The following is a 13,967-nucleotide window of genomic DNA, read 5'->3' as shown; positions in this document are numbered from 1 at the left end:
TTTAAAAGGATAAACATAAAAAATTTTTTGTGTGTGTTGGAGTCTCATTCTGCCGCCCAGACTGGAGTGCAGTGGCCGCTCCCGGCCACCGCATCCTTGACCTGCTGGGCTCCGGCAATCCTTCCACCTCAGCCTTCCAAGTAGCTGGGACTACAGGCGCGCGCTACCACGCCCAGCTGATTTTTCGATTTATTGTAGAGATGAGGTCTCACCAAGTTGCCCAGGCGGGTCTCGAACCCGCAGGCTCAGGCAGTCCACTCACCTCAGCCTCCCAAAGGCGCGGGATTACAGGCTGAGCCACTGAGCCCGGCTGACAAACATAAATTTAAGTATGCACTAAGATTAACAGCATAATTTAAAATATTTCTGCTTGCTACAAAGGAGCTGAACAAGCACAAATCATCAGTAAAACTCCCCTCGACAGTTTTTAAACTGCCTGGCTCATTCCTATCAGTCCCCAAAGCGTGTATAAATTGCTGTGGGCAGCACCTTCATTTTTAGCTATGTCAGATGCATGCTACTTTTTACTATACTTTTTAAGTTCTATTTCTGGATGGCAGAAAACATGCCTTTGCATTCCCCATATTACAGAGAATATAACTGCTATTAAGCAAATACACTTGAATAAATGAATGAAAATTAGAATACCTAACCAGAGTCTCAACAGTTAAAACATTTTTCTAATTCCTTATTATTTATAAAATAATTGTATTATTAAGTTAACTAAAGATTTATTATTTTATATCTTTGCTTTTATAATATGTTGCTAGTCATAACCATAACTTAAGAGTAACTAAACAGAAATGCAATCTCAATTATAGAGTCCTACGGGAAAATGTAGTGTGTTTAGAATGCATTTTCCAGAAAAAGTGAGAATTATCCTGTGAATTTTGCAATCTTATAAATTCACATGTCCACTAAATTAGATTTAAATCTTTTGGAGTAATTAGTTTTGATTTCAGAGTTTGTAAGTTTTCCTGATTAAAAAAATAATTTAGATTTTGTCTACAGTTGTTAATTTTTTAAAGTAAGTTTGGTAGCCATGGAAAATAAATAGTTGAAATTTACATCAGGGTCAGTCAAATTTGGGTCTGTTTTCTCTCAGCTGCTTGTCTTTTATGTTAGAAAATAAAGCAAAAATAAAGCCAAAAATCTTAGGAATGCTTACTAAGTTTCTGAAGTTAGTTTTCAAATGTTATTCAAACAAACTGGAGAAAAGGAAAAATTATAATGTAGATATACGGAAATTCTACAGAATTTTATTTTAAAGTTTACTGCATGGTTTAAATGTGTATAAGTATGTCTGTGTGTGGATCTCTGTAATACTCATGTATATTCAATAACATAAAAATTGAGACCTTAAAGAAACACATATAATTGTAAACACATATAATTAATGTAATCGTGTTTTCAAGTTTTGTATAGGCTGCCCTCTTGGAATTATTAGAAAAATTTCGGTCAGGACACAGTAGCTCATGCCTATACTCAGCAGTTTGGAGGCCTGAATGACTGGTTTGCTTGAGCCCAGGAGTTCCAGACCAGTCCGTGCAACATAGTGAGATCTTGTCTCTACAAAATATATATATATATTTAAATTAGCTAGGTATAGTAGTATGTGTCTGTAGTTCCAGCTACTTGGGAGGCTGAGGCAGAAGGGTCACCTAAGCCCAGGAGGTTGAGGCTGCAGTGAGCCATAGCGATCCACTGCACTTCAACCTGGGCAACAGAGTGAGACCACAACTCAGAAAATAAAAGTTTAGATAATGTCATCTTCTGGAATTGGATAAAATATACCTTTTCTAAATGAGTATTAGTCACCTCAAAAAGTAACACCCTGTAATAATATTTGTAATTGTTATACTAGTAAATCTGGAAAAGCTACTAAAGTCCATTCAGAAATAAATAAATACAATTAATATAAAATAAACCACAGTATGCATAACATTAAAAAAAAAAAAACTAAAGTCAAAGAGCAAAATTTAGTTGCCTCCAATTCAGTATTTAAGACAGAAAAAAAAAAAGTTCCCAGGTATGATAGTTAATTTCATGTGTCAAATTGACTGGGTTGCAAAGTGACCAGATATTTGGCCAGACGTTATTGTGGGTGTTTCTGTGAGGGTGTTTTTAGATAATATTGACATTGAAATCAGTATGCTGAGCAAAGCAGATTGTCTTCCCTGATGTGAAGTGGGTTCGTCCAATCAGTTGGAAGGCCAGAATAGAACAAAAAAGCCTGACCCTCTCCCAGGGAAGAGAAAATTTCTCCTGACAGCCTTTAAACTAGAACATTAGTTTTTTTCCTGTCTTTGGATGTAAACTGAAACATTATCTTTTCCTGGGTCTTGAGCCTGCTGGCCAACTTGGAACTACACCATGGGCTTTCCTGGGCTATCGGTTTACTGATTAACCCTGCAGGTTTTGGCAGGTATCTGCCTCCTTAACACTATGTGAGCCAATTTCTTATAATAAATAAATATTTCTTATTGGTTCTGTTTCTCTGGAAAACTCTAATTAATGTATCAGGCCATCTACAACATTAGTGTTAGTTTACTGGTCTGCTTAGCACATATATTCCTATTTTAGAGATGGGTACATGATACTATCTTATCTTGAAGGCATTAGGAACATCTAATTCTTTTTTAATCTTTAAATTGCTTTATTAACTTTCTGATATTAATTTTGTTTCATAGGAAGTTTCTGTCACTGGTAGAAGAATAGGTAGGCCACTAAATATGTATTTTCCAGAAACTTCCTACCTAGAGACTTCATTTTTACCAAGCAATTTGCAAGATTAATAAATCTGTTTCTTTAGGATATATTTGGCTCTCAAAACCTGGTTATTCCTGATGGACTTACAATATAAAAGTCCTCAGCACAAAGGCTGAAGAACAAACCCAGATTCAAGGTGTGCACACGTGAGTACGTGTTCCATATGATCTCTCTGAAACAAAGAACTTCAGTCAATTACTCTTCCTCTTCCTCTTTCTCTCCCACCCCTCATCTTTCCACTCCATCTCAGCTCACTGGCAGCATCACTAAATTTCAGCATTTTCCACAGTATACAATCTCAAGGGAACAGATAGTAAGCCTGCTCTAATGTCAGTTTCCGGTTCTAATTCATTAGCACTAGCTGTCCTACTGCTTACATGGAGAATGAACAGGTGTGGATCATGTGATGGAAATAATCAAGGAGTTGTATCTGCCAAGAGTGAGGGAGAAAGCAGTGGTTACAAAAGTTACACATTTTCCATGATGCCTCTAGATTTTAAAATTGACACCCTTTAAAAATATACATGAGGAGCAATATTACAGGATAATTTATTGAGATAATAATGTCTGTCTTATTCCTGCTTCTATATGAGACTCTCAGAAGAAATGCAAATGTAATTGTATTACAGTTACCCAGACCCTTAGAAATAGGAACTTTCAGCCTTGTACTCTGTTTCCCTCTGTTTTGAGGGTCTTGTTAACAGTTTTTGGTTTCACAGGCAGAAACAGAGGTGGTCCGGTAACAAAAAGACAACTCCCTTTGGGCTTTTGCCTGGGAATAAAAGCACCTTTTGGTTATTAGACTGGGTAGTCCCAGAGGGAAGAGGAAATGAAGGCTTTGATTGAAGTCATTTTTGAAAATGGTCCATTTTAGAGAAGAAAAAGTAGCTTACAGGAGACTAGTGAAGGGGTAGAGGACTTTCTGGTATTTCTATCTGGTGCACATTGAAAAACTTTGCTCCCAGTACAAGAGACTACAGCTGATAGAAGCTTTTAGATGTCTATGGAATCTGGCCTCAAAATCCTGAGATGTAAAAAACAGAGAAGAACGTCTATGTAACAGTACAGAGGACCAGTGTGAAGCCATCTGAATCATTCTGCAGAAGTTCCTGAATAATGGTAGAGAAGCATTCTGTGAGCTATCATTACTATTATTCTTTTTTTCAAATGCTGCTGCGATGAAGAGCTGCTTCTGTGCCACAAACATCTAGAAACTTCTGTCCGCTGTGATCTCTTGTACTGGGAGCAAAGTTTTTGAAATGAAACAAATTGAGAAACTGTAGAAGGAATTTAGAGTCAGGTAGTTCTGATTTCTTGTCACCTATCTGGAAAAAGTTATCTGAGCTTAGGAAATGCATGCAATATGCCCAAGATATGGTAGGTATTATAGTAGCATACTTTGAATAGTGGTGCATGATGGAGAAACAAGAAAAAAATCTACCTCAACAGATAAAAATATCACAGAAAGTTTCTTTAGGAAAGCAATTCAAAAAAAGAATTATCATTGGTGCAGATTTTTCAGTTTTGATTCATGGCTTGTTTTAGAAGGAGGGCTTTGGAAGCTTTTATTTATAATCTTTGTATATTTCTATGTCTATATTTTATTGTATATTACAATTTGAATTTCTATTGATTTCCAAATTTCTATGAGATATTGATCTTACCAACTCCAATTTTGTCATGCCCATTAAAAGTCAGGAAAGTTATCCTGAAACTCGGAAGGAAATTAACATTAACCAAATTTCACATTCTTCAAGTCTTTTACTAGACTTTTTAAAATATATATAATATATGTTATTTTTAAATTTATGTATATAATATATAAATTTGCTTTTCATGGTTATAATCAATATCTTTGCTTTAAAAAAGCAAAGGAAAATTTTAAAATATTTATTTGAACTTTTTCTTATGTCACACACCAGTCCCAATTGCTGCTTAAACTGCTCTCTAAATGTCATCATTTATTAATTATATTTATTATAAATATATGTTTATATATTTATTTGTTATATTATAATTTTCTAACTTTTAGCAAATATTCAGTATGCTGTTGCAAATATAAAAGATGTATAATTGTTGTACTGTTTAGTATTTATTTTTATTAACTATGGAAAAATATCTACCAAAAACTAGAATAATGGATATATATACACATGTGCTTTATAATTTCTATAAAATGAATAATTTCCATAATTCATCCAGCAAATTATTACATATAAATACTATAATGTAACTGAGAAAAAAAGAACTTTCTTTTTTAATCATTTTTTTCTATTTGCGAATTTTTATTCACATTACAAAAAATAGATTAGGATGTGGCTGAACAGTTAACTTGTTAATTGCTCTCTGAATAAGTTCTAAATGTATCATTATTATCTAAATAATGAATAATTGTGGGTGTGATTTCAACATGGAATAACCTGCCCTTGGCTTTTATTTCTTAAGAGATGTAATATCACTTCAATTTCTCTCAATCAGATGTGACATCCTCTGTACATTGATAGATGTATTATTGATATACATGGTCTCTATGTGACAAAGTATCTCTTTTATCTGTGATTAAAATGAATTATCACATTGCAACAGCTACTCTCTCAGTTGTCAGTTGCACAGCCGCCTTACCACATATTCACCGTAACACTTCGGTTCTAAAAAACTTGTTCAGTGAATGCATTTGTGTTTCTATGAATGCAACCCAGCTTCCTTTCTCCTGAGATACCAGACACAGAAACATCAACTCCCCTGCCCTGGCAAGCTATTGTGTTGGCCTGTCTGATTTCCACTTTACATCTGGTCATAGCAGCCCCACTTTCCTTTGGAGAACCTCCCCTCACCCACTCTCAGCACTCTCAGTCCTTGTGATACTAGTAGAGCTGAGCTTACCAGTCCCTCAATTGCCCCACTCTAAGAATAGGCCTATGAATAAACCTGAACAGTGAGCTCAGGTCATGCCCCAGCCACAGTGAGGCATTTTATTTCAGCACATTGTTACCAAGGTCCTTACAGTCTGGGAAGGGAGAGAAAGAGAAGGCATACCCACTCCTCTGTGGTTTGATCTAAAGATGACACAGGTAACTACAGCTCACAGCCCATTGTCCAATATGGTCACTTGGCATCAGGCTAAATGCAAGGAAGGTTGGAGAAATATAGGGAAACAGAATCCCTACTCTCTGAGAATTAGTTATCTTTATCACTCAGGAGCCCAGAGAAAGAGAACCAATCAGTTTTACATACACACACATACACACGCATACATACACACACACACACACACACACACACACACACACACACACACACACACACGTATTTACTTTCAAAGAATTGACTCACATGATTGTGGAGGCTAGTAAATCTGAGATCCATAGACCAGGAGACTGGAAACTCAGGCATGAGTTGACATTGCAGTCCTGAGGCAGAAATTATTCTGTGGAAAACCTTAGTTTCATTCTTAAGACCTCAGTTGACTAAATTAGGCCAACCCAGATTATTTAAAGTCAGTTGACTTTAGATATTGACCACATCTACAACAAACCTTCACAGCCACACTTAGACTCATGTATGATGCAATAAATGTATACTATAGCTTAGCCAAGTTGACATAAAATTAAGCACCACACTCTCTCTGCCACAGATCAAATGCCCTTATTTCTTATATTTTTCTTGTAACATTATTATGGATATACATACATCTGCTATATGCCGGGAGATTATAGACATGTCCTATTCCTGCTTATATTCTATGCACCTCCTCGCACACCATGGAGCTAAAAGTTTCAACATTATAAAAATATTTCTGTGATCATTAGTATGCTAATTTATTTCTGAAATCTTAGCTAACTTTCAATGCTATATTTTCTACTGCTTTCATTTATGTACTCATTAATTCATTCAGTTAATATTTCCCAGTACCTACACTAAGCTAGGTACACCAAAGGCCACTTTATAAATTCAGAAATCTGCATCATCAAATTGAGAAAGAATAAATAATCATAGTAAGCATTTAATGCTTTGTTACAAATTATCCAAAAACTTAGAGGTTTAAAGCAAGAAAAACACGTTTTTCATGATTTCTGTAGCTCAGGAATTTCAGAGCAGCTTCATTAGGTGATTGGTTCTTCTCAGCATCTTTCACTGAAATGCAGGCAGATGTTGGCAGGTGCTACATTCACTAGAAGGCTTGACTCGGATTGCAGGAACTCCTTCCAAGGTGGCTCACTCATTGGTTCCAGGACCCCCCTCAGATACCAAAATCCATGAATACTCGAGCTCCTTATATAAAAAATCATAGTATTTGATATAACCTATGCACATTCTCCCATATACTTTAATGCATCTCTAGATTACTTATAATATTTAATACAATGGAAATGCTATATAAATAGTTATTCTGTATTGTTTCTTATTTGTAATATTTTTATTGTTATGTTGTTACTTTTTGTTGGTATTTTTTTATGAGTATTTTTAGTCCTGGGTTGGCTAATCCTCAGGTGGGAAACTGCAAATATGAGATCAACTATACTCTTAGAACTAAGAGAATTTTTCAATTTGGCAAGGAGGGGAGAATGAATAAATTGAAGATTCTTACAAAATGACTTTTTGCAATGATTAGTTTGGTGCTATCTGGTCCCCTAAGAAGACTCAATTCTTCAATCACTTTTCTCATTTTATACTCTGAAAACTTAATCCATGCAGCACATTATGCTGCCATGTGGCCTCTACTGGGTAAAATGCAAGTCATAATCATAAATGCACAGTCCACAGAAATCACGGGGCCATTCTCAGCATTCTCAGTTATAAAGTATATTCAAGTGATCCAGAGTAGATTTATTTTTGTTTATACTAGTTTTAGATTATTTTGCAAGCAAAACTGCAAAAAATGTAAAAATGCTCATTAATGAATATTCAAAATTATTCCCAAGGACACTCAGATCAGCACCTCTTCTCATAAAAACAAGTAAAAGTGTATTAAAAGGATAACTTAAATTATGTTAATATAAGATTAACTTTTTAATGTAAATAAATTGATCCATTTGTTTCAGTAACAATTACTAGTTATGTGACAGGCATAGATCCTTTTATTATCAACTTGGGATGCAAAGATAAATAGGCTCCAATCCTATTCCTAATTTTAAAGGCCTCATTCACTTCCACTGATTTTTAGTTATTTCCCAGAGATTTACCGTTATCCCAGGAATATCCCCCATGTGGTGTGTAGGCAAGATGCTGCACTCATACTCAGGTAGGATACCCTAACCTGGTCACCAGCCCTAAGGTGCAATACCAGATGAGTCCAGTCTCTACTCCCAGTAGCTCTTTGATACCCCACAGTCAATGCACAAATCTTAGACACCCAAGGCTGAGGAACATTTTCCTTTGATATTTCCAGCCCTCCCTAGAAGGATAAGTGTGGAGGGGCAGGTAGGACAGAAATACCTTGCTACCGACACTGATTATTAATCTACCACTCAAGGACAGCAAAGTGGGTGTCTTAGTCTGTTTAAGTTGCTGTAACAAAATACCATTAGACTGAGCAGCTTATAAACAATAGAAATTTACTTCTCTAATACTCTAGGGGCAACCAGGAGCAGCTGTGCTTTGGCATCGGATCGGCGCTGGTGGTGTCCGGGGCTAGTGGATAGAAAAGACTCTTGGCCAAGCAGATGGCTTCTCAGTGTCAGGGCATGGGGGCCTCCATGCATTGAAGATCTCTCCAGGACTGGGAGCAGCTGGAGGACAGCAAGGCACTGCAGACTGTGGTTAGCCATCAAGAAACTTCCACCGGGGCCCTGGGCTTCTTGTGCAGACAGTTCCAAAGGAGGCTACCCGCAAGGGCCGTCAACCTCAACCTCAGAGGAGGTCCCTCCTGGAAGCACCTGGAATGCCCAGAGCCAGGGCAGCAGGGCCTCCAGGCTACAGCTCACTCAACTAAGAATGCCTTGGGTGCCATGTCCCAGAGAATCCAGGAGTCCTGCCAAAGCGGCACCAAGTGTCTGGTGGAAACCTAGGTGAAAGCTAGGAGGAGGAAGAGAGGGGAACAGAGGAGCAGCAACTCCCCGACTCACAGTGTAAGCCAGAAGAGCACCTGACTGGAGCCACCCCGGCCCACTCAGCCGTGGACCTCTGGGAGAGGGAGCATCACCGCCTCCTCTCTGCCCAGATGGGCCCACATGGCCACTCGCTACGGCAGTCAAGAAGGGAGGCTGCCTTCCAGAGCCCCTATTCCTCCACAGAACCCCTCTGCTCTCTGACAGTGACCTCAAGCCTGTGGGGGCAGGGATACAGCATCCTCAGAAGCTGTCCCAAGAGCTGGATGAAGCCATTATGGCTGAGGAGAGAAAGCAAGCTCCATCTGTCCACCAAGCTTCATACCCAGGATGTCTGTGCTTCCCATCAGCTTCCTAGAGGGAGTCCCCAGGAGTCATCAACACCCCTGAGCCACTGTTAACAAAGACCTGACTAAGAAAGGGTCCAGAGTGCTCCTGCTCCAGCCACATCTGCACCCATCAACAACCACCTGCCACAGCCTGAGAGTGAATTGGGGAGACCTTGGAGAGGTGGAGGAAGCTGTTCTAAACCCTTGGGTTTAGAAACTCATCCCACCCTTGAACCTTGTAGTTATTCATCTCCAAGGTGACATGCTGGCACCAGAGACATTTGAGAGCTCTGAGCTATGAACCCAGGAGCAGAGGCTTTGGGGAGTCATTTGAGGCCTCCCTCACCTCCTGTGTTTCCCACTCCAAGTCTTTTGAGGACTCAGCTGCCATTCGTGCTCCCAGCACCAGGGCCCCAGAGGAAGGCCATAGGAGATATTTCCAGGCTAATGACCTTGGCTTTCAGGTACCTATTTACATGCTCAGCACAGGGCACTCTGGGTATGCCCAGATGGGTAGCACTATTCAAGAGCAATGTATGCCCTTTGTAAATTATTTAAGAAATCTGCTTTGTCATTTTATTAGAAAGAAACCAGTGTGTGGCTTTCCTCAATAACATTGCTTTTTCATAATAAAAACTCTGCATTTGGAGGAAAAAAAAAAGGAAAGAAAGAAATTTACTTCTCATAGTTCTGGAGGCTGGGAATCCCAAGATCTACATGTTGGCAGACTTGGTACCTGGGGAGGGCTCACTTTCTGTTTATAGAAGGCTATTTTCTCACTGTACCCCTACATGGAGAGGAGGGGAGGGACCTCTCTGGGGTCTATTTTATAAGCTTATCTATAAGGACTCCACTTTCATGGCCTAATTGCCTCCCAAAATACTAATTACCACCTCCAAATACTATCATACTGGGAATCAGTGCCAACATAAATTTGGAGAGGACATATTCAATCTATAGCAAGGGGCTTCTTGATAAAGCATAAAATAAGAAAATTCATCAGTAAAGTTTGTTGGTTGAGACCTTCTCTCAACCATAATAAATTTCTAGCAGCCCATCTCATGGCTGACAGCAAAACAATGATGTTATGATAACATAGGTTTTTAAGATTCATCAACCAAATACACATTTACTTGGCTTTTTTTTCCTTTTAGTTTAAAAATATAGTTGTGGCCAAGTGTAGTAGTGGCTCACGCCTGTAAACTCAGGACTTTGGGAGACTGAGGTGGGAGGATTGCTTGAGCCCAGAAGTTCAAGACTAGCTTGAGCAACATAGTGAGATCTCATCTCTACAAAATTTTTTTAAAAAATAGCTGGGTGTGGTAGTGCACACCTATAATCTCAGCTGTCAGGGGGCTGAGGTGGAAGAATAGCCTGAGTCTAGGAGATCAAGGCTGCAGTAAGCCACAATCATGCAGATGCACTTCAGCCTGTGAGTGCAGACTCTGACTCCAAAAATAAATAGTGTACTCATAGTTGCTAGGAACTGAATCTTTGTATTCCTCCAAAATTCTTATGTTGAAATCCTGGCTGCCAATATGATGATGTTTGAAAACAGAATCCTCAAGGTATAACTAGAGTTAGATTAAGTCATGAGGGTAAGGCGCTCAGGACGGGATCAGTGTTTTTAAAGAAAAGGAAAAAAGACCAAGCCTCACTCTTCTCCACCATGTGAGGACACAGGGAGAAAAAAGCCACCTGCAAGCCAGGAAAAGGACCCTCATCAAAAACAGAACTGGCCCTCACCTTGATCTCGGACACCCAGCCTCCAGAACTGTAAGAAAAAAATGTCTGTTATTTAAGCCACCCAGTCTATGGTATTTTGCTGTAGCAGCCTAAGCTAAGACAACAGTACTTAAATATAGTCCTAAATCTGCATTGCCAACAACAACTGTGTCCAATCTACTAATAAGCTCATCAAAGGCATTCTTCATCTCTGTTACAGTGTTTTTAATCTCTGGCATTAACATTTTTTTTTCACAGAATTTCTATCTTTCTGCTTACATTCCTCATTCATTCTTTCATGTTGCTCACTTTTTCCATTAGATTTCTTAACATACTATTCATAGTTATTTTAAAGTCCTGACCTGACATTTCCAACATTCTTGCCATATCTGATTCTGGTTCTAGTGCTTTCTCTGTCTCTTCAAACTTTTCTCTCTCTCTCTCTCTCTCTCTCTCTCTCTCTCTCTCTCTCTCTCTCTGTATGTGTTTCATTATAGCATGCGGTAGATAGACCTTTCATAATGTGGGGATAAGGTGTGGCAATCTCACTTCTAAGTTATATCCAAGAGAAAAAAATATATATGTCCAGAAAATGAAATGTACAGGGCTTCCGGTTTCTGGTTCAGCATGTAAGAAGCTTGGAAATTGTCGTACCATCATAACAATAAGTAAGAAGCTGAAAAGACTGAAAATCAACATCTATTCATAGATCCATCAGAGAATTACGATCACAAGGCAAACTGTTGTCCCAAAAATTGAAGATAGAGATTGGCAGATACAGAGAATAACAATTTACCAAAGCAAAAACCTCTGTGGAATCAATCATTGCTGGAATGGAGTAGGAAAACATGAATGGTAATGGACGAGTGACTGGAGGCTCAGCTCCGAGAGTTAGGACTTGGAAGTGCGGGGAAACAACTAACCTCCTGTCTGTCTTACCTCCAGGAGCTCTACTAGTACTCACAGTAAAAACTGGTGAAAAATCCCCTCATGCTGCTGGCACAGGGAGAGGAAAAGTAATCATATTGAAATAAGACAGAGCATTCTGTCCTTAATAAGGCCTGCCCTCCAGAGAAATTATTTTACCAAAGCCTAACCTATTATGGTTTTCCCAGAACCTAACTAACCAGGGAAAGGGATACACCCAACTCCAAACTCCTCTAGCTATCCTGACTCACCTAAGAGGGGGGAAACTAGAAAGCATTTGTGAGGTTCATAGTCCAAGGGCAAAGATTCACTGAGAGACTGAAACCTAATCATAGGACTACGGAAAGCTTCCCCTCCCCCACACCTTATCCCCACATTATGAAAGGTCTATCTACCACATGCTATAATGAAACACATACAGAGAGAGAGAGAGAGAGAGAAGTTTGAAGAGACAGAGAAAGCACTAGAACCAGAATCAGATATGGCAAGAATGTTGGAAATGTCAGGTCAGGACTTTAAAATAACTATGAATAGTATGTTAAGAAATCTAATGGGAAAAGTGAGCAACATGAAAGAATGAATGAGGAATGTAAGCAGAAAGATAGAAATTCTGTGAAAAAAATGTTAATGCCAGAGATTAAAAACACTGTAACAGAGATGAAGAATGCCTTTGATGAGTTTATTAGTAGATTGGACACAGTTGAGGAAAGTATCTCAGAGCTTCAGGATATGTCAATAAAAACTTTGAAAACTCAGCCGGGGTCCATGGCTCAGCCTATAATCCCAGCGCTTTGGGAGGCTGAGGTGAGTGGATTGCCTGAGCCTGCGGGTTCGAGACCCACCTGGGTAACTTGGCGAGACCTCATCTCTACAACAAATCAAAAATTAGCCAGGTGTGGTAGCGCGCACCTATAGTTCCAGCTACTTGGAAGGCTGAGGCGGAAGGATCACTGGAGCCCAGTAGGTTGAGGCTGCAGTGACCGGTAGTGGCCACTGCACTCCAGTCTGGGTGACAGAGTGAGACTCCAACTCAAAAAAAAAAAACAAAAAAAAAACTTTGCTTTGAAAACTCAAAAGCAATCATAAAAAGCTGGGGGGAGGGGGAACAGAAAAAATATCCAAGAATTATGAGACATTTTCAAAAAATATAAAACGTGTGTATTGAGAATACCAGATGAATAAGAATGAGAAAGTAACAGAAGAAATATTAGAAGACATAATGACTGTGAATTTCTCCAAAATTAATGTCAGACACCAAACACAGATCAGGAAACTCAGAGAACACAAAGCAGGATAAATGTAAAAAACAAGCAAACTACATCTAGGTGTATCATATTCAAAGGACAGAAAGTCAAAGATTAAAGAAAAAAACTTGGAAGAAGGTAGAGGGGAAAAATACCTTAAAAAGAGAAGCAAAGATAAAAATTACATCTGATTTCTCAGAAACCATGCAAGCAAATGGAGAATGAAGTAAAGAATTTAAAGGGTTAATAGAAAAAAAAGATCCAGAATCCTAGATCCTACAAAATTATTTTTCAAATGTTAAGGAGAAAAAAATTTGCAAAAAAATTTGTATCAACATTATTAAGAATAACCAAAACCTGGAAATAAACCAAAAGTGCAAAGATAGAAGATAAACAAATTATAGCATGTTTATACAATGGAAACTGTTTGGCATGAAAATAAACAAACTACTGATACATACAACAGCATAGATGAAACTCAAAAATTTTTGTTAAACAAATGAGGCCAAATTCAAAAATGTATATATTATATAATTCAGCTTATATGAGATCCAAAAACAGATAAAACTAATCTATGATGATAGAATCAGTTTGTGAATATGATAATAAAGGAGCCTTCTGCACAATGAGAAACAGTATCTTGCTTTGGGTAATAGTTATGGAATTGCACACAATTGTCAAAATTCATTGAATTAAAGGTTTAAGATTTGTGTGTTTTATCATATGTTAACTGTATCCCAAAAATACATTTATATTAAATTTTTAAAAAAAAACAAAGCTGTGTTATACCTGCATCACTTTAAAACAGAACGAGGCAACATGAAGAACGGCCAGAACTCTTGACCTTAAATTGAGATTTCTTTCTGCTATTGACTTCAACGCCACCTGCAGAGCACTACAAATAACTCACCTTGGGAAGAAAAAAA

The 13,967-nt window shown here is 38.2% G+C and overlaps 1 pseudogene; it reads left to right on the top strand.

Annotated features, from left to right (window-relative positions):
• The first annotated feature begins 8,432 nt into the window (after positions 1–8,432).
• LOC103269808 lies at positions 8,433–9,174 on the top strand (annotated as a pseudogene).
• Positions 9,175–13,967: the final 4,793 nt, after the last annotated feature.

This window comes from Carlito syrichta, unplaced genomic scaffold (assembly GCF_000164805.1).
Source record: "Carlito syrichta isolate Samal-C Ts95f unplaced genomic scaffold, Tarsius_syrichta-2.0.1 Scaffold309490, whole genome shotgun sequence".
NCBI lineage: Eukaryota > Metazoa > Chordata > Mammalia > Primates > Tarsiidae > Carlito > Carlito syrichta.
This window is presented reverse-complemented; position numbering and strand designations above follow the sequence as displayed.